This window comes from Mustela putorius, unplaced genomic scaffold, assembly GCF_011764305.1.
Source record: "Mustela putorius furo isolate JIRA1106 unplaced genomic scaffold, ASM1176430v1.1 tig00000224_pilon_pilon_pilon, whole genome shotgun sequence".
Classification (NCBI taxonomy): Eukaryota; Metazoa; Chordata; class Mammalia; order Carnivora; family Mustelidae; genus Mustela; species Mustela putorius.
This window is the reverse complement of record NW_025421321.1, coordinates 33247823-33268602: the sequence shown is the minus strand read 5'-3', so window position 1 is coordinate 33268602 and position 20780 is coordinate 33247823. Positions and strand designations below refer to the sequence as shown.

General features: G+C 42.6%; 1 protein-coding gene across 3 annotated transcripts in view; it reads left to right on the top strand.

Annotated features, from left to right (window-relative positions):
* Positions 1-20780, top strand: part of SERTAD2 (SERTA domain containing 2) — a 118970-nt gene that overhangs the window by 86355 nt on the left and 11835 nt on the right. The window contains exon 1 of one of the 3 annotated variants that reach the window (XM_045077914.1): positions 10280-10603. The exons of 1 other annotated variant lie outside the window; for it this stretch is intronic. The gene's annotated coding sequence lies outside the window, so the exon portion shown is untranslated. Of the gene's footprint in view, positions 1-10279; positions 10604-20780 lie in introns of those variants that run through there. One more of the 3 variants, XM_004742072.2, reaches the window with a different exon arrangement.

Sequence of the window (20780 nt, the reverse complement as noted above, 5' to 3'; positions counted from 1 at the left end):
GAGAGAGATCACAAGTAGGCAGAGAGGCAGGCAGAAAGAGAGGGGAAAGCAGGCTCCCCACTGAGCAGAGAGCCCGTTGCAGGGCTCGATCCCAGGACCCTGAGCTCATGACCCTGAGATCATGACCTGAGTCGAAGGCAGAGGCTTAAACCACTGAGTCACCTAGGTGCCCCTTAATTTGCATTTTTCTTAATACTGATGAGGTTGAGTGTCTTTTCATATGTTTATCAGACATGTAAGTTTCCTGTTTAACTCATTTTTCTCTTGGGTTTATAGGACTTCTAAAAAATTTACTCCGAATACTAATCTTGTGTTGATTATATGAATCACATATATCATTCCACAGTCTTAGCTTGCCTTTCTTTTGTTTAATAGATGTTTAATTTTAATGTAATCAAATTATCCATCTTTTTCTTTATGGTTTCTGCATTGGGTGTCTTGGTTCTGAACCGTCGAAGTCTCGGCAGGAAGCAGAATTCCATGAGACTATTAATAAAGGGACATTTTATAGAGATGTGACAAAAGTGGAGGCATGGAAGACCAGCAACAAGCTGTTCCTGTCTTTAGGTCTATAGGGGAAAGGGGGAGGAAATGGTCTTGCTTGAATTTGTGAGAGTTGACACCCTGGAGAAGGAGCCGTCCACAGAAGCTATGGGTATGCAGGGATGGATACTGCCATGACAGGGTCTCAAAGCAGGAAGGATCAGGATAAAACACCCCACCCTCTTTCCTCTCTGACTGACTGGTCTCCTTCTGGTGCCTTGCTTTCACTGAATCCAGCTGGCAACTAGTTGGCAAAAGAGCTTACTTCCTAGGGGGTCAGCATTTCAAGGCACACAGCAAAGCAGAGGCAAGTAGAGAAGGTAGAGAAGGAGTCTTAGGAATCAAACAATAATTTTATATTCCCTATCCTGAAGCCATAAACATATTCTCCTGTATTCTCTCCTTAAAAGTTTTAAATTTGTTTTACATATTTGGATTTAGTCCACCTGAAATTTTTTGGAGGAATATTAGGTACTTAATTTTATTTTATTTTTCTTGAAGTTAACCAGGTGACCATTAAGCCATTTATTGAATAACCTGTTCTTTCCCACCGATCTGTAATAGCACCTCTGCAGTATTTTATACTTTCGTATATGTGTGTGACTATTTCTGTATTGTCGATTCTGTTCTCTTGATTTACTTATCTATCCCTATGACACAACATTCTCTTTTAATTACTAGAATTTTTTTTTAAAGATTTTATTTATTTATTTGTCAGAGAGAGAGAGAGATCAAGAGCGAGCACAGGTAGAGTGGCAGGCAGAGTCAGAGGGAGAAGCAGGCTCCCCGCGGAGCAAGGAGCCCGATGTGGGACTCGATCCCAGGACGCTGGGATCATGACCTGAGCCGAAGGCAGCTGCTTAACCAACTGAGCCACCCAGGCGTCCCTAATTACAAATATATAATAAGCCTTGATATCTGACAGGACACATCTCGCATTTTGTCCTTTAAGCTTTTTTAGCTATCTTTCCACCCTTTGCTATTCCAGATGATTTCTGGGTTTGCTTACCAAGTTCTGTGAAAAAAAAAAAATTGGGATTTAAATTGGAATTGTTTGATGAGTTGAGGAGTGAGAGAAGTGATATTTATTTTGTCTTAAGATTTCTTATTTATTAGCGAGAATGAGAGCGAGCACAAGCATGGGGGAAGGGTGGGCGGTGGGCGGGGGGAAGAAGCAGACTCCGCACTGAGCAGGGAGCTGGATATGGGGTTGAATCCCAGGACTCTGAGATCATGACCTGAGCTAAGGCAGACACTTAACCTACTGAGCCACCCAAGCACCCTGAGAAATGCTATTTATAAAGTATTAAATATTCTTGTCCATAAATGATATCATTTCCCCATTAATTCTGTTCTTTTCATATGATGAACTTTCAGAAAGCTTTCTATTTTCTCACTTTTCATTTTTGGCCAAATGAGAAAATAGTAATTCTGGAGTATTTATCTTTACAGCTGTTGTTATCACTAGAACTAAAAGTATGATGTCTAACAGTTCTAAAGTGGTAATAAATGAGAGTAGATTGAACATGAACATCTGATTCATTAAAATTTTGTCAACCTTTTTGTAATTTGGGCCTTAATTTCTTAAGTAACGTTAAAAGGAAGTATAAATACTGTTGAAATTACCTGTATTATTCCCACAAAAGGTAGTTTTCTGCATCCCCAGTGTGGACTGTGCTGCTCTGTGTATAATGCGGCCAAAGGAATCACTACAGTCAAAATCAGGGAATCTTGCCCTTTTTCAGTGAGTTTTTTTTATATAATGTGACTCTTTCACATTTATGTTTTCTTTTAAAAGAATCATCTTTAGGAATGATTAACTCTCTGCATTGTGTGAGCAAACTCAAATTCATAGCATGTACATTGATTTGTAACAGAACAGCACAGCAGTGGGCGTTTATGATAGAAACGATATTCTCGCGCTCTCCTTTCTAAATTTGGTGTCACAGATTCAACTTCTGTTTTTAAAAAGGGAAGTTACATATAGCGCATTCACACTATTATTTTCTCCTTAAAAGCCAGTTTCTCTGATAATTGCCCATTTAAGGAGTTTCATATAATTCAAGACTTCTCTGAGAAAACAGCTTGAAACATGTCTTACTTAGCAAGATCAAATTTTTCATTCAATATTTAAAGTATATATCTAATGTGTTAGTGTTTATCTGGAATGCTTGCTTTAGTTCTTCTTACTTGACCTCACTCTGCATTTCTGAAGTTTTAAATATTAATAACTTTCCACTTAAAATTTAACCTTTTTGGGGCACCTGGGTAGCTCAGTGGGTTAAAGCCTCTGCCTTCGGCTCAGGTCTTGGTCTCAGGGTCCTGGGATTGAGCCCCACATCAGGCTCTCTGCTCAGCAGGGAGCCCACTTCCTTCTCTCTCTCTGCCTGCCTCTCTGCCTACTTGTGATCTCTGTCAAATAAATAAACAAAATCTTAAAAAAAAACAAAACCTTTTTTCAATTTAAAGCAAGGGACTCGTAGAATTAGACAGTTGGATAACTTTTAAAAAATATTTATTCTTGTTTATTCTGACAACGGGTCTTTTTAAAAAATAGTTCTCCATTGGTGATTAAAAGAAAAGTCTATACCATTTTACGTAGGTGTAACCTGTTTTCCAGAAAATCCAATAAAAATCCAAAGTGGCAAACAAGCTGATGCATTTTTAGTTGTATACCATGTTTACATTTAAACTGGTTCTCTGGCCACATTATTTTCTAATGATACCTCATAACCTGAACTTAGAGGCTTTTCTTGGGCATCTATACACACAGCTTAAAGCTTTGCATTTTTTTTTAAACTTCTCAAAGTAGAATTTTTACAGCTGAGACTTCAAAAATGACTTAAATATATTATTTACAATTTCCAAATCACCATCGTTTTCTTAACTGACTTCTTTACTCATATGTGATTTAAAGATATACAATCCTAGTTTCTACAAGAGATATGAGGCTATTATAGCAGAAAATATAATTTAGTTGAGCCAGTTTTATAAATGCTTGATTTTGACAGTTAAAAAACAGCTGGCAGGGACGCCTGGGTGGCTCAGTTGGTTAAGCAGCTGCCTTCGGCTCAGGTCATGATCCCAGCGTCCTGGGATCGAGTCCCACATCGGGCTCCTTGCTCCGCAGGGAGCCTGCTTCTCCCTCTGACTCTGCCTGCCATTCTGTCTGCCTGTGCTCCCTCTCGCTCGCTCTCTCTCTGACAAATAAATAAAATTAAAAAATAAATAAATAAATAAACCTAAGGAAAAAAAAAAAAACAGCTGGCATTAGAGTAATACTTTAAAAAAATTATTTTTCCTGTCATCATTTTGTCAAATGTCCCTGGAAGTTAATATTAGTTGATGATATTCATAACATATTTGATTATTGGCATACTTTTAAATTCCATGACCATGAGAACATGAAGGTGCCAGTAACAAGTGGTCATTTGTACCATTCAGGTAATCAGCTGAAGATTTGGGTAGGCAAGTCTTCATCACCAACCCACTCCATAATTACCAAATGCTGCTGTGGTTTTAAATATCATTTGACCAAGACTTTTAATTCTTAAGGTAGGAAGAGAAAATCTTTATAAAGAAGTATAGAATAATGGAATTATGGCAATAATTTATCTGCAAGGTTATTCCCCCAGTAGTGAGATTGTATAGATTAATAGTACTATGTGAGTGCCCATTAGTCTTTGTACCATTAAACCCAATTGGTATATTTTAGAATTGCTGAAAAGCAGTTATAAGGACAATATTGTATTGCTTAAAGTGATCCCTCTAATTATGAAGGTTCCCAAATACTGCTTAAAAATACATGTGTATGTTTATTTATATGTGTACACACACACACACAGAGCTTAGTGAAAGGGTAGTGAGAGGAAAACATTAGCAGGAAAGATTAACCCCTTGAGTTTATGAAGCTGGTACAAACTTTTCAGCATTCTTTAAATTATTCATTCAGTGAAAACTCACAAATACCAACTGTGTCAGGTGCTGTTCTAGAGGTTAAAGACAAAGTGATAAACAAGAAGGCCAGTTTTGTGAACCATATCAGAAATGAGTGAGGGGTCTGAAGGGCTCATTGAGTTTTCTTTTTTATTGTATGGGTTATTAATTCTGTGGGCTAAAATAGGATGCTAACAAAGCCAAGGACAGGCAGATTTGGAGTTCTTTGTGTAAGAAACAGAATTGTTATTTCAGAACCCTAGTATAAGGTCAAAGCAAAATGGTGTCAGGATCCTGGCCCAGCACTACCCTCCTAGTGGCCTCTACATGTCAGCTTTGTACCTCCTGCCTATAAACCGTCCTCCCTGCTTAAGAAGTTCATACTCTTCTCAGGACCCTCAGTTTCATCTTCTCTGGCTTCCACAATTTCCCTGAATGTTAGAAATCTCACAGCCTCCAGACCTTCTCTGTCTTTGAGAGTCAGCTTGATAAAGGAGTTCAGTTGGCAGGTCCATCTCCAAGCCTTTGTTTCCTCTTCTATAAGATGTGAGGAGTCCCTGTCCTGCCTACGGCACAGGGAAGACGCTATGAAGAGTGAACCTGTAAATTTACACAAAAATGCCTTGTAAACCATCCTGCTTCTCTCCAAACATTGGAGGAGGGATGGGGTGGGCTTCAGATTTCCCAGATAGGTTACTTGAACCATAATGGGTAACAGATCCAGGAGAATATGGATTGCTGGCTCAAATCTGTCTTCTGGATACAAAAATAATTCCAAGAACATATCCTATTGAATAGAGTATATTATCATTATTTGCATTTCTCTTTTCTCTTAGAAATGTGTGAACGTGAAGTTGGTTTTATATTATTCCAGTTTGAGCCGATTATTTCATTTGAGCCCCAAACTCCAAGTTCTACATTGGAATCACTTTTTTATAGACTCCTAGCTCTGGGAAGGGGCTATGGAAATCTCTGAGCCTGAGTGTCTCCTTTTGAAGGCGAAAGTAGACCCTGTGATGCCAGGGGCCTGATTCAGCCTCACTACTGGCTCTGGCTGAGAAACTAGACCCAAAATCTCCTGACCAAGCTGCTTTTTCCCCCAGAACCAGAGCTGACCCTGAATCTGTGACATAGAGGATTAAGAAACCAAAAAGTCAACAATTAATCATAGTTGAGTGATTTATTTGTACAAGATCTTTGTACTCCTACTCCAGGAATCATCATCTCCTCAGGCTGGTTCCCCAGGACAAGGAAGGCCTGGAGGCCATGCAATTTCTAGCATTTATGGATGTTTTTGGTGGATGCCAGTAGTGCCAAGTATCTGGAGAAGAGTATGAACTCCTCAAGAAGGGAGGCTGGTTTATATGCAAGTAGTGCAGAGTCCACATGCAGGGGCCCCTGGGAAGGCAGTGCTGTGAGGGGAACTGGGGATAAGGAGATAGGCTTGCAAGAAGCCACCGCCAGTCTCTAGCGGAGCAGCAGCCAGCAAGAAGGGAACACTGGAGCTGTTACCAGGAAGGGCCTCCACTTTCCAGCTGAGAAAAGGGGGAGACCAAAAGCTGGAGTCTTTAAAGGGCTGCTTCAAATTGGACCTCACGGTTTATCTGAAGATGTTAATGGAGAAGAGTAGCAAATGGAATAGGAAGGACACTGATGCCCAACAGAAGCTATCTTTTCTAGTGATGGTTAGAAGGGACTAATCAACAATGTTAGAGTGAAAAATGTTTTTATTTTTTATTTTCTTAAAGATTTTATTTTATTTATTTATTTGACAGACAGAGATCACAGGTAGGCAGAGAGGCAGGCGGAGAGAGAGGAAGGGAAGCAGGCTCCCAGCCAAGCAGAGAGCCTGATGTGGGGCTCGATCCCAGGACCCTGGGATCACAACCTGAGCCAAAGGCAGAGGCTTCAACCCGCTGAGCCACCCAGGTGTCCCCAAAAATGTTTTTAAAAGCATTTTCTTCAAATATTATCTGTATGATCTTGTCCCAAATTAGGACTTAAATATTGTCAGATTTTTAAAAGAGAAGAAGGCGTATCTCTCACAGAACAGCCCTCTAAGGGGCTGTCGAGGCAAAGCCGGCCAATAATAATTAGGGAAGCTATGCAAAAGCAGCCCTTCCCTGGAGTTGAAGTTCTGCTTGTGTGAACTGTGACCTCAGGGAGAAAGGGGGAAAACCTGACAAAGTAGGTAGAGGAACAGCTGGAGAGCAGTCTGCAGAAGATGTGTTAGCATGCTCCAGTGCTACAAGGAAGTTTTCGGTTGCCCGTGGCTGCAAATACCATTTGTGCCATCTTCGTGAGAGAGTTGCGTTGTCCCAATCATGTGTCCAGTATCAACTCCTTGGGAATCAGTTAGGTGATGTGACTTCCAGAACTTTATTTTGAAGTTAATGGTTTTAAGTTATCAGCGAATGGGAAGTCCAGGTTCAGTAAGGATGTCTGTATTTTCCATGAAAAGATGATTGAGCCCAGCTGGCTGCCTACAATATGTTTCAAGAACTGAAATATTTTTTGTTTTTGTTTTTTTAAAAGATTTTATTTATTTGGCAGGCAGAGATCACAAGTAGGCAGAGAGGCAGGCAGAGAGAGAGGGAGGGGGAAGCAGGCTCCCTGCCTAGCAGAGAGGCCGATGCGGGGCTAGATCCCAGGACCCTGGGATCAGGACCTGAGCCACAGGCAGAGGCTTTAACCCACTGAGCCACCCAGGTGCCCCTGAAATGTTTATTTTATTTGATTTTATTTTTTTTGCTGTTAAGACCAGTATTTCCAGGGGGCACCTGGGTGGCTCAGTGGGTTAAGCTGCTGCCTTCAGCTCAGGTCATGATCTCAGGGTCCTGGGATCGAGTCCCACATCGGGTTCTCTGCTCAGCAGGGCGCCTGCTTTCCTTCCTCTCTCTCTGCCTGCCTCTCTGCTTACTTGTGATCTCTCTCTGTCAAATAAATAAATAAAATCTTAAAAAAAAAAAAAAAAGAAAAAGAAAAAGTGATATTTAAAACTGTTTCAAAGTCTTTGTTTCTCAGTTTATATGGCCAGCTTGGCCTGGTGTCATTTCTTGGGTATACGCTAATTTAAGTGCTAAAAGTGGCCTTCAGTTAGCAAAGTTGTCTAGTAGTTTGCAAGATGTGGAGGCCCAGAAACTTTCAAAGAGAAGCAGTGAAATACAAACTAGTATCCAGAATACAATGTTGAGAAGTACTTCTCTGAAACTAAACTAATGAGTATTTTTGCAAATTACCATCACCATTCTATACTTAAAAAAACCATGTTTGTTTTCTCCCTAAATAGATAATGTGCCCAATAGTTAAATGTGGATGCCTGGCCTGATTTCTTATATGTGAAAGTGAGAAGGAGAAACTCTAAATCCTGAGGGTAGGATTATTTTAAATGGGCTTTTAAATGTCCCAAGGAGTGAAATGAAAACCACACTTATATTTTCATGAAACATTTCTTGTTCATTTGCTAGGAATGAACAATGATATATATATATATATATATATATATATATATATATTTTTTTTTTTTTAATCATGCCACTGCATACCAAAGGGGGTGGACTTCAAAAGCTCACGGAGGGCTTTTCCTTATCTTTGTGGAGTTGGGTTCCCAGTGACAGGCAGGGGTTGCTGGCCGGCTTATGGGGGCTCAGCCTGGGGGAGGGGTGGTTAACCACCTTGTGTGGGACCACATTATGAACTGCCACTTCATGCTTTGATGAAAGATACCAGAATCTAAAAGTGGGGGAAGAGGAACTCTTATATACTATGTACACTCTTACGAGGCTACTACCTTCAAAAGTGTGGAAAGGTAAAAAAAAACCTTTTCCCTCGAAAACTCAGGTTGCTCTCCTAAGAAGTCCGACCTTTCCTGAACAACCGGCCTTAGCAGAATCTCAGGTCCACTCTGGAGACACAAAAGTTGTCACTTTTGTGCAGGAACACTGCATTTGGTAATCCATTTGCTCGAAAATATCCAAGTATCACAAAAATCCTGTAAGTCTAACTCGTTGCTAACTTCAATTCATGAATAACAGTTTAAATTCACTTTAGATTCAACAGAGTCTCTGGCCTTTGCTACAAAGATATCACAGGAAGAGATTATTGCAGCTTCTATTTCAATGGCTTTTCCTTAAAGTGAGCGCTGAAAGTATAAGTGAGTGGGTGGTTAGGAAACTGTTAGTAGTTAATGTTGTCTCTAAAAGGCAGAACTCTGGAAATGAAAAATATCTTGGCTTTGCAGCAAAATGTTTGAATGCTGTGCCACCCAGGCGCAGACAGCAGGACCTGCAGAGGGCCCTGAGCACTACTTCCATGATGTGTAATTTGGAGCGCCACTATAAAACTTTCCAGAGATATCCACAAATAATTAGCTTTTGGCATCGGTTATACTTAAAGAAAAATCTATAAGATTTTAATTATACTGAGGGTGAAGTACATACCTTTTTTATTCTCCTTCAAGATAAAACAAGAAACACAGTCTTCTCTAGCAACATTTTACCCCAGCTTTAATTTCAATAAGATCATCAGTTTGATTGATAACAAATCATTACAGAAGAGTTGAATAGGTCTAAACTTGTCTTGATGTTAACGACTTATAATCACCTTTATGTTAGGTCTTAAAGCTTTATTATCCTTAAATATAACCAGTACAGTGAACCATTAAACGCCAGATATCTGAGATATTGATTGGGGTGGCAGCCAAAATTTTATGGTGCCTGAATTACTTTTTTAACATCTTTACACTGAACGCGCATGTAATTTTTAAAATAATCATTAATTTTCTAGGGGAGCTGTCTTCTTTTCTCTCACCACTTAGGCATACACACCTCTCCCAATTAGTATGAATTTCCCTGCTACCTGTAAGTAGTTCGAAGCCGATGCCTTTCTAAGGAGAGGGGAAAGGTTATCCGCAGGAAGCTTCTGGGCAGAGGACGGGGCCTCTGACCCTCCTGCGTCTCCAAGCTTGGCTTCCCTACCTGCGTGGGCTCTGCCAGCGCGGGAGGCCGGCTGCCGGCTCTGCACCGCGTCGCGGCGGGCCACGAAGAATGAAACTCGGCTCCGTCCTACTCCGAAAGTACTGTTGACTTGGTGACCCATTTCGAGTGTTGGGCCGAGGCCGCCGCGCCCAAGGGGCATTTTCTGGGCCCGGTTCCTACTGGAGCCCCCGTCCTACCATTGGAACATCTCTGCAGGCCACTGGTGCGTCCGGAGACGGGGGCGTCTGGGAGTGTCCCAGCTGTGGACGCTGCTGGCCCCCGCTCTCCCGGGACTCCAGTCTCGAAAGCCGCGCAGGCAGCGTGGACGCGGTGCCTCGGGGTCGAATTTTTGCCCCTCACCTCCTATCTTCCCCCTCCCCCGCGGGACCCTGCCCGCCCTGCTGACCGGCCCCAAGTTGCCGAATAGCTTAGATGCTTGTCATATTTGCGGTCGCGCGACTCAGCGGGCTGTGCGCGCGCTGCACTCGCCGCCGCCTTTGTCACTAGCCGCCCGGTCATTTGCATGAGTATTTTCTGGAGTGTGAGGGATTATTGGTGGTTAGTTGTGGTCCCCTGGCCGGAGTGTCTCTTCCCCTCTCGCCATCTCCTTAAGCCTTTCCTTAAGAGAAAATAAAGGGCGCGCCGGCTGGAGAGGGAGCCGTGGGCGGCGCTGCCACCCGACGTCTCCCGTGCTCTGCCTGCCCCTTCCTGCTCCTGCGGCGGCCGGGGCCCGGCTCGGCATTTATCTCGCCTCCCGGGACCGCCGGGGGAGGGGGCGGGGCCGGGGAGGGGCGGGGCCTGCTGAGCCCGGGGCCCGGAGCTCGCGGGAGGCTCGCTGGCCGCACGTCACTCCTGCACAGCGAGTGCTGGAGGACGAGCTGCCGCTCGCTCGGTCAGGGCGCCCCCTCCGCCCGCCTCCCGCTTCCTCCTCCGCTGCCTGCCGCCGCCGCCGCCGCCTCCACCATTGTATAATGCTCCGAGCGCGCCGGCAGAGGACTGCGGAGTCTTAGCTTGGGTCTCGCCTCCTGCCCGCTCCCCGGCGCCACCCTCGGGCCCCCGGAGCGGGGACTCCGCATGGAGAGGGAGTAGCTTGAGGAGTGGGCAGAAACCCCTCCTGATGCGTTAGTTCCCAGGTGGAGCTGCATGTGGTAAGTTCTCCCGGCGCCAGGCTGGAGGGGATCCTCGGATGCGCCGGGCTCCCGATGGGTGGTGGGCGGCCCTGGGACCCGGCCAGGGCCGGGAGAGCCCGGAGGGCGGAGGCGGGGCCCGGGCGGCCGCGAGGGTCGGGGGCGCCTCGGCTAGACGGACCTGGCCTGGTGCAGGTACCTGGAGGAGCGCTCCCTTCCACTGCTTCCCGGCCCTGCACCCTTAGACCCCCGGGGCGAGGGCCGGGAACCCCCCCTCGCCCCCCTCCCGCCACCAGCGTACGCGGGCAGACCTGCTGGGGGAAGGGCAGGGGACGGGCAGTCACGGACCCGGGTCAGGAGGGGGTCGGGAGCTAACCGGAGCCCAGCTAACCGGGCGGAGGGAGCTTGGAGCTGTCGCTTTTACAGCTGAGATGTGTGTTCGTGTTGTGGCCGTTGTGTTGTTGTGAACGTAAGAGACTTCTTTTTTTAAGGCTCGGATTGCTGGAGTAAGGGCTGCTTCACTTTTGGGTTCCGTGACCGAGTCTGCATCCAACTTGCTATAGTGTGTTTCTGTGAGTTTCTCTGTGTTTTCAGCTTGAAAACATCCCTCTCTACCCTCCTCTCACCCGTGACAAGTGAATTGATTTTGAATATATGTGTGTATTAAACTTAACGTCCAATTGGCTTTTAAGTTAGAAATCTACAAGTCATCTTGGTGGTAACCGCCTATGACCGAAAGGGAGGGGGCCAGGGGAGCCAGCTGTCCCTGGCCCTGGACTTTGTACCATTAAGACAGAGGGTGCCTCAGAGGGCCATTGGATCTAGAGAAAATCATAAGTTCTAATTTTTATTCTTGGCCATCAGTTAGCTTACCTTTAGCAGAAGTTGCGGTAATAGATTGAGATGGGAGAAGTGTTTTTGGTTTAGTCTTAAAGTTCACAAAAAGATTAGGTATAGTTTGTCTTAGAATAACTTTCTGCTTTCAAACTGGGGAGTTTCAGGATGTTTTGAGTGGTAGAAAGTAAGTTTTTAGAGGCACTAGATGGGGAAGGGCAACCCGCAGGGTGAGACACACAGCCTCCGGAGATAGCAGTTTTTATTTGAATTGAATTGGGCAGCCCCAGTCAGTCTTAAGGAAGACAGTAAGTGTTTTCAAGCTTTGTTCTTGAAATATGCTTTTTGATTTCCCAATATATGTTAAGAAATGTCCATAATGTGTGTAAGGAACCTAGAAGTTGTAGTAGCAGCCAATAGGATCCCTGAGGCCTCAAGTGTTCAAAGTAGCATTTTATAATTGGGGTCTAGTCTCTGACAAGATTGAAGTGGGCTCTTGGCCCCACTCAACCCCTGGAAGACGGTCCACCTGAGAGCCTCTTCATTGTTTTGCTTTGGGGGGGGGGTGAAGGGGATAGTTGCTCAGCTAACCAGAAGGCATGCCTCACTCTAGGAGCTCCTCCCATTGCTCCCACTTTTTATAGCAGTCTATTCTGATTTGAGCAAGGGAGGGTGTGCTGCGAGGGTGAAAATACTCATCGCAAGACCCAGCTTCTGGCCTGAGCAAGAATAGTTTGTTCATGGATCTCTGCTTTCCTGTTAAGTTTATCAGTTTCTTTGCAGGAGAAAAAGAGAGACCTGTATTAGAAAGTTTTCTTTTAGCCTCATTGATCTACTTAGAGGAATTAATGTAAAGTTGTTTATGTTGTTCATCAAGTTTGGGAGCCCTGAAAATAATTTTTGCCCCCCACCCATAACCATGTTGCTGTCAGGTGAGAAATCTGATAAAATGGATTTGATATATTTTTTTTCTTTTTTGACACTCAGTCTGTTCCTTGCTTTATTACAACAGGTAGGAGAGAGGATTCACATTTTATAAAACCAACTAAGTATACAACAAGAAGTGTCCTAAAGAACTGTGTTATTGTCAGGCAAGTGTCACAGCTTCTTAGGTAATAGCTGCTCAGGCTTGTTTCCCTTTAGGAACCAAGAGAAGGATATTAATTCAGATTTTGAAATTCTTTAGGCTCCTGTTTACTGAACTGTCCCCGTTGGGAGTGTTTTTAGTGAGAAATTGAAATCTAAATTTTATCCAGTTGCCACACACTGAATTATTAATAATGAGCATAGAAAAGAGTAAAAATTTTGTTAATTTAAAACTCCCTCAAATTTATGTAGCAACTGACATTTTTGGCATCCACTATTTTAAATAATGCTCCAGTGGCAGAATAAAAGTAGTTTACTTTAGAAAGACATACACAAAACATAAAAAAGGTAGGGGGGAGGTAAAAAATATAGACAGATGCATAAAGGTTTTTTTTTTTTTTTTTTTCTGAAGTGGCATACTACAAATGATCAGTATCAAATTATATTACAAGGCTACTCTGTCAAAATATTTCACACTTTAACTCAGAAAGGTAAAAGCTACAACAGAAACTTTTGAGTTTGTTTTTTTGCTGCAGTTTCTTGTTAAAGAACAATAGTAAGAGCATGGCACTTTATTTTATATTTCATTTACATCAGAAAAATCAGGATCACTGTCAATATTATATGTAGATTAAAAACATAGTATTTAGTAATATGAACTTTAATTCACTTGTAGAATTGTTTTAAAATTTTGTTGCTACAGAAATTTCATATTTATTGTGATGGCATATCCTGTAGGAGATGGCTCTGGTTGAAGTAGTTTATTGGCTAAGGACAGAAAGAGAAAGAGGTCTCTTTGATCACTGAGTCCAAAGATCACATATATGCTAAAGGCACCAAAGAGCAAGCTTCAGTTTTAAGTGAAAAGTGGCCTTACGGGAAGGGTAATGCCTACCTTCATAGGTTTTTCCATTAATTAATACAGACCAACAGAACATACAATATTCTCCAGCCACTTGCGTATGCTTAAACCATAATTTTCTACCTACTGTTGATATCATTACTTAAACCAATGATAGAAACCCATAAGCTAGGACTCCTGATTAGAAAGTATGTGGATATTTAATTTAGTTTTAATATTCTCGAAGGAAACAGCTACTAACCAAAGGTGGCGTGTCTTTAAAAAAAAAAAAAAATTGTCTCCAATGGCCAGTGCAGTTGGTATGAAAAGCAAACTTCTGCCCTCTGTGCAGATGCTGGGAAACCCTGTGAACAGAACTGTCCCCTGGAGCGCCCATCACTCATTGTGTGGAGCAGTGTCTTTCTCCATGAGCACTGTGTGGCAGTTCATTCTTTGTATGAATCTGTGAATGGCATATGTCAGGCCAATAAGACGACATTCCTATTCTGGGTAATAAATAGATGCCTTGTGTTTTTTTTTCTTTTTCTTTCTTTCTTTCTTTCTTTTTTTTTCCTTGAAGATCATGAGACAAACAAAACATGCTTGGCTGTCTAAAAATTTTCATTGAAACACAAATAAAAATTTCAAAATAAAAACATCCCAAAATTTTTTGAAAATGTATGACTTTTAACAGGGCAAAACAACTGCTTATTATCTAAACGAAGCACTTCAGACAGACAATGCAAACTCCCTTTTGGAAATCTGCTCTCTTCGTGGTCAGAGGGCTCCAAAAGCTGGAAAAGCTCATTTGTCTCCTCTCAAGGTCTTCTGTCCCCCATCTGCACTTAATTGGAAATACCTGCCGGGATTCACTGACACAAATATCACAGTTTGATTTATTTTCGAAACCCGGGATCATGGAAGCTGTGTTCTGTACCCATGGCCGCTCTCAGTTTAGAATGGAGTCAGCATCTGCTGGCCTGGCTAGCCTCCCCTTACCCTTGCACGCTGGCTGTGTGTGCAGCTCAGGCCCTGCCTCTGAGCAGGGATGGCAGAAGGGGGGTGAGTGTGCCGGGCGGCACCGCCTGAGTGGAGTGAGCTGTGCTGATGCGTGGGGTGGGGGCTGGAGGGAGGGGAGTGGAGGGCAGAGCTGGAGCCACCTCGCAACTGCTACAGCAGGTCTGACTAGTTTAGGTGCCCAGAGGCAGCTTTGTTTCTCTAGTGACTCCAGGTAGCAGCAAACCTAAGTTCTTAAAACTAATTCATGTCTAAATTACTATCTTTCTGTCTCTTTGCAGAAACTATAACTTTGCACAGTGCCTGGTTCAGAGGCTTTTGCTTTAACCGTCTTCATAGGTGGTTAACTGACCAGAAGCCCCTAAACCAAGCATTTTTTGTGGTTCTAGGGAGTTCCATGTAGAAGAGTGAAGGGGAAGGGATTCGGGCGCATCTTACGTATGAACACGCATGTTTGTAGTGGGCTGTGTGAATCTGTGGAACAAAAGGAAAAAGAACGACCTGAATGTGGCTTGGTCAGAAAGTTACATGCGGATATGCTCCTTGCTGCAAACGAACCTTTAACTCCTCGCTCTCCTCTCCTGGCTAGCTGCTTATCAACCCATGGCACGCTGCAGCTCCTGGGGCTTCCAGCAGAGCTGCCAGAGCACCCCACCCTGGTGTTTAGACGTGTTGCCCGAGTTAAAGTCAGGGAATCTGAAAGTCCCAAGGTCATCTCTCCACCAGAACAGGTTTGCATAAAATTCTAGCCACACAAGTGAGATAATGACGTGGCAACTGTTTTAAACCGATCCTCTCTGCGTGGTTATCCCATTTTATAATAACACATGATACAGATTTGCTTTTCAGATTTGTCTCTTTTTTGGAGGAGGGAACCTCCATATACATGTATGTGTACTTCTCTGCCTTTCCTGCTGCTCCATATACATGTATGTGTACTTTTCTGCCTTTCCTGCTGCCAAAGAGAAGTGAGGGATTTGAATTCTGTGGTTTGCAGCTGAAGAAGACATTTTTGGTTGCCTCTCTGCTTGTCATGAACTTGGTGATGGTCTCTTCTGAGTAGTTTTTAAAACAGGCTGTTTTTTTTTAAATTTTTTATTTTTTATAAACATATATTTTTATCCCCAGGGGTACAGGTCTGTGAATCACCAGGTTTACACACTTCACAGCACTCACCAAAGCACATACCCTCCCCAATGTCCATAATCCCACCCCCTTCTCCCAAACCCCCTCCCCCCAGCAACCCTCAGTTTGTTTTGTGAGATTAAGAGTCACTTATGGTTTGTCTAAAACAGGCTGTTTTTTTTTTTTAAATATTTTTTACCACACCCAGAAATGGAAAATAAGATAGATTTCATCTGATGATGATTTTTAGTGGTCTAATGGTAGCTGACTTACAAAGTCAAAGTGTGGATTCTTCAGGTGGCACCTGCCTTCTTGCTTCTGAGACTCCTGAAGATAGGCAGGGCGAATGGAATGTTAGGGGTAGCAAATGTGGTAGGCTGGAGGCAGGCTCTCCTTAGGGATCATCGAAGAGCTTTGAAATGTTGAGAGGTTGGTTCCTTAGAAAATAAATATTTATCACATTCAGTGAGGTACTCTATTTTTATTGTCTTTGACTAAGTGACTTTGTGTTCCATGGGTCACTAATTGTCAATATGCAGAGGTTCTCAGAAAGAAATACATTTTATCTCAAAGTAGCCCCAAAGTAATTATTTTTAAATATGAATGGCTGGCATATTTTACAAAGTATTATTCACTGCTCTCAAGTTTAGTGTGTTTCCTCATTTTCTTTTTTCTACTTTGTGAGTTATTCAAGTATATGATACGAAGTTTAAATTGTCTTTGTAAAACTTTATCACTAGCCTACCTAATTCTTAGGAGTAACTAAAATAAAGATGTTCATTCTGAGTATGGATGGACTGTGATGCACACAGTTGAATAGTTTCCTCCCGTTTATGTGTCTCTTAAGTCTATTTCTGTTATCTTGTACCTTCAGTTTTTATCCTCTCATGTATGTCATGTAGAAATTTCTTTTAAGGAATCCAGATTTAGACCATACAGTACAATGTTCGGTTTTACTCATTAAGTAAATTAAAATAAAATAATAACTAGACTGCATGTAGAAGTTAAGATGAAATGTTTGTTATTTTATAACACATCTTCTTTAAAATGACTTTTCACAGTATTAAAGCGTTCTGCATTCGACTCAAAGATGAAAAACTACTCATTGCCTTTAAGAAACACTTCTATAAAAATGCTTCCTGATGTAGTATACATACTTAGTTTCCTAGTTTCATTCAGTGGCAGGTAGTTGGCTAAGAATACCTGAAAGGCAACCGTTTGTTTAATTAAAGTTTATTTAATTTTATACATATTCATTCTAACAAATTACATTTGCCTGTTTTAGTGTGACTGTTTTATAGATCTGATGATCCTCTTTGAAAAAAATACAAAGAACTGTCACTTACTTTTGGCAAAGCATTGGGTTTCTGCCCTAAGCCTTTTATTCCCCCTGCCATTGTTTATTACTGGTCTCTAATGTGAGGGGAAAAACAAGGTATCTTTGGGGAAAAGATGCTACAGGAGGGTTGAAACCAGAGTCCCATCCAAGCAATTATAAATACAGGAGAAAAAAATATTTTCATTATGCACGGGAATGGGGGTGGGGCAAGCAAGGCTGGCTATCCTTTACAGGCACATTCTCTGAAGGGAAAGAAAGAAATTAAAATCTAAGAATGTTTTTCTGTAATTGATTTTAAGTCTTTGGATTCAGCATGTTAAAGATGTTCCTGACACCAAGTTAGTATGAATTAGCGTCATAATTTAAATGATTATAAATTATCATAAATAATATGTTTATATTTACAGAGTTTCAAATGGAAAGATTGGTGTTAACAGTTAATTGCTTATGGACATTAGTATATAGAACCTCAACATGGAACCTCAATTTATAATTTGAGTAGAAAAAGTTTCAGCAAGTAGTTACACAGTAACTGGTTTCATTATCTAAGGTTAACTTTGTTACATTTTACAATTAAATGGCTCCTCCCTAGTATCCTTTATGAAGTTTTCCCAAATAACTGCCTGAAGCCATAGCTGTTCAGTGTAGAAGTAGTTTCTTGTTCTTAAGAGGCAGAAGGATTATTGAAGGCTTTTCAATACTGGTAAAATTCTTAATGCTAACATTGAAACTAACTCACTGTGTGGTTGGGAGTCTACTTTAGGACCCTTGCTGGCAATGTTGAACTGTTGGCTTTTCCAGGTCCTCACCTTATGACTTGGGTTTGTATGTTTGTCGTTGTTGTTGTATGTTCTCACTTCAGGAACCCTCCAGGGGCTTTAACCATGGTTTTGGAAACATCAGTGTCACCTATATACAGGCAGCAAACTTTTCTACATACAGTATTTTTAGAGCCTGCACCATAGCATAACATAATTCACTTTGGTCTTGGCAAAGCCCTTGGCTTGCTTAGCACTGTTCTGTGTAGACTGGAATTTGGGAAGAATCTCGGAAGTCTGTATACTTTGAGAGATGAATAGGTAGAATTGCAGTATAATCAGACTTCAGGGGTGCCTTATTGCTCTTCTGCTCCCCCTTGTGGCTGGATGTGATGTGCTGTCTTTCAGAGTTTGAAAGGAGTTGACTTGTACTGGGCATGCTTGTTTACATGGAGCGTTAATATTAGCTTTCTTCTGTGTAAACTAACCTATCAAATTAATAGAATAGTTCTCGCTGAGGGTGTAAATAATTCATTGTGCTTATTTGATTTTTTGAATTCGTAGCATTTTAAACATATGTGTGTGTTTTTAACTTTTTATTATGGAAAATTCCAAACACTTAAAAGTAAAAGAACAGTGTAATGTATCCCCTCATACTTATTATCCAGTTTCAGTAATTGTCAACATTGTGTCAGTTTTGTTTTATCTACAGGGCTAGGTTTTTTCCTAGAGGATTTAAACGTAAATCCAGGCATCATGTATTGATTGTGATTTTGTTAACTTACGTTCAGAATCTGTATATTTCTGCTCAATCTTTTCCTTTAAGGGTGTGGTGCTTTTAGCCAGAATCCTTAGGTAAAATAAAATAATTGTTAGAATTTCCATTGTCTTTGGAAGAAGGGGACTGGTCTCTCACCACCGACATCCCCCCCCTCCCAAGCTTCTTAAGACTTAGACTTAAAATCTAAAATTCCGAGCTGGTAGAGGATCCAGTAAGACAGGATGTTAGAAACATTTTATACTACTTAACAGTTACATTCTAAAAAGCCCCTTTTTCTTTCCAGCTGTTTATTAACAAGGCCATGGTATAGTCCAAAGAAATATTCACCCGAAACATTCTCTCCCAGAATTTAAGTCTGGTTTGCCAACTAAATGCAGTTAGTTGTCCGCGTTTACATTTTCCTTTCCTTTTTCCAAGAGAAAAGACGGTATTTGACAAACCAACAGTGTCTGAAAGGGTCTTCAATTTAATGGAAGCATAGAGGTGAAAATCCTGAGAGGGGAGAGTTAGAGTTTCTTGAAACATGGACTTTAGAAGACATTCCCAAACAGTGAAAGTTTTTGTTTTTCTTTATTTATATTTTTGGTTGAGTGAGAGGTGGACTTCCTGGCGGGATTTCGGTTTTATCTCTAGGCTTTGGGGCGCTCTCTGGAAGACAGGGAGGATTGTTCCCTGGGTCTCCGTGGCAATGCGGTGTGTGACCAGCGGTGAGCAGCCGGTGCCCCACGGCCCCAAGCCCCCCGCGCAGCGGGCAGAGCCAGGAGGAGGCACTGCCGCCAACAGTGGTGTCGGGTTACAGCTGCAGACTAGCGCCCGAGTGCGCCTAACTGGCTTCATCTAGTGACTGGCTTCATAATTACATTGCTGATTTGTTAAGGAAGGCTTTGTCTTACTTACCAATTAGCATGGATGTTACTGCAGGGACTTCATCCTGGATGAGCTTTGCTTGGGTTTTGTTTGTTTGTTTGTTTGTTTTATTTTGCTGTTTAAAAAAAATAACCTTTCCCGAGGCACGCAGCTTTAGGGGTTCTGTTACTAACATTCCCCCCCTCCAAGTGTCTTCTGGGAGTCCTTACCCTGTCTGTAAATAAGCAGAGAGGCTTTCTCCCCGTTGGAATTTTGTCCCTGTTTCCGCCATTCCCTGAGGCCAGAGGCAGTCGCTTTGGGGTCTGAAGGCAGCCTTTGGGAGGGCTGATTCCATAGCCCCCACCCCTTTGTACACCCTCCTGTTCTCCCCCCCCACCCCCCATGTCACCACCCATCCCTGCACTCGGGTTTCTGGCCCCTCTGCGAGGAGCAGTGAGGCACAGGGCACAGCCATAGATAGTGAGCCCTTGAAGGACCGGGCTTGTTTCTGTTTGCTGTTTCTATGATCCTGCCCCCTCTCCCCTCACCTACCATGTCCTTTTCAGGGTGGCCTTTTTGTTCTCCCGGTGTGTTTTGTTGTTACTTGTAGGAGGGAGGGTGTTAGAAGGGTAGACATTATCAGAGTTCTGAGTCCTGTGTGTTTTTTAAGGTGTAACATTTTAACAGCATAGAAAGTTGTCTAAGCAAATGTGGCTTCCTCCCATTAAAGTTGGATCAGGCTTTTCCTTCCTGCCTGGGAGTTGCTGTGTGACAATCTGACAGACAGTGGAAGAACCATTTCTCAGAGTTGTGCCCTGTGGCTCTTGGGAGGTGTCCTCTCATGCACAGAAGCTCTCTGTTTGAACCACCTCAAAATACAGGATCCAGAATGCATCTTAAGGCAAGTATATATGGGGTGCGGAGAAGAGAAATGAGAATATTCCGTGTCTCAGAAGTTGTCTCAGAGCCAGTTCTCTGGCTGGCCTCTCTTTGGGTCTTGGAAGTCTGTCACACACACAATAATTGTGCCAGAGACACTCCTTCTTTCTACCACTCCCCCCAAAAGAAACTGAAAGTGTTTTTCCACTTAAAGGGCGGTGGGTTTTGGCAGCACAGGATGTCAAATGGGGAAATAGCCCCTGCTAGCCTTTTCGAAGACACTTGTCACACATTTTCTCTTAGCTTCTTTTTTCTTCAAATAAGCTTGATCCTTGAGGACAAACCATTGTTCTGAATTGTTGGTATCACTGTAAATATCTCATTTTTATGATTTTTAGTGTTAGCATGGGTACTTCTGTGCCCTTCAGCAATCGGTCACATTGGAGGTCACTCTGGAGGATGCAGATGAAAAGATTAGGGATGTGGCTTCTCAAAGCTCCCCTTTGAACGGGGAGCCTTTTTTTGGAGAGCTATTAACTAGTGTTTTTAAAGCATTTTTACTAAAGTACAGTATTATTACAGATATGTACATAGACCCTAAGTATCCAGGCTGGTGACCAGCTCCAGCCGTGCCCACCTCGTAGCCACCCTTCCCTGACTGCAGATACCATGGCTTACCTCTGCCTCGTTAA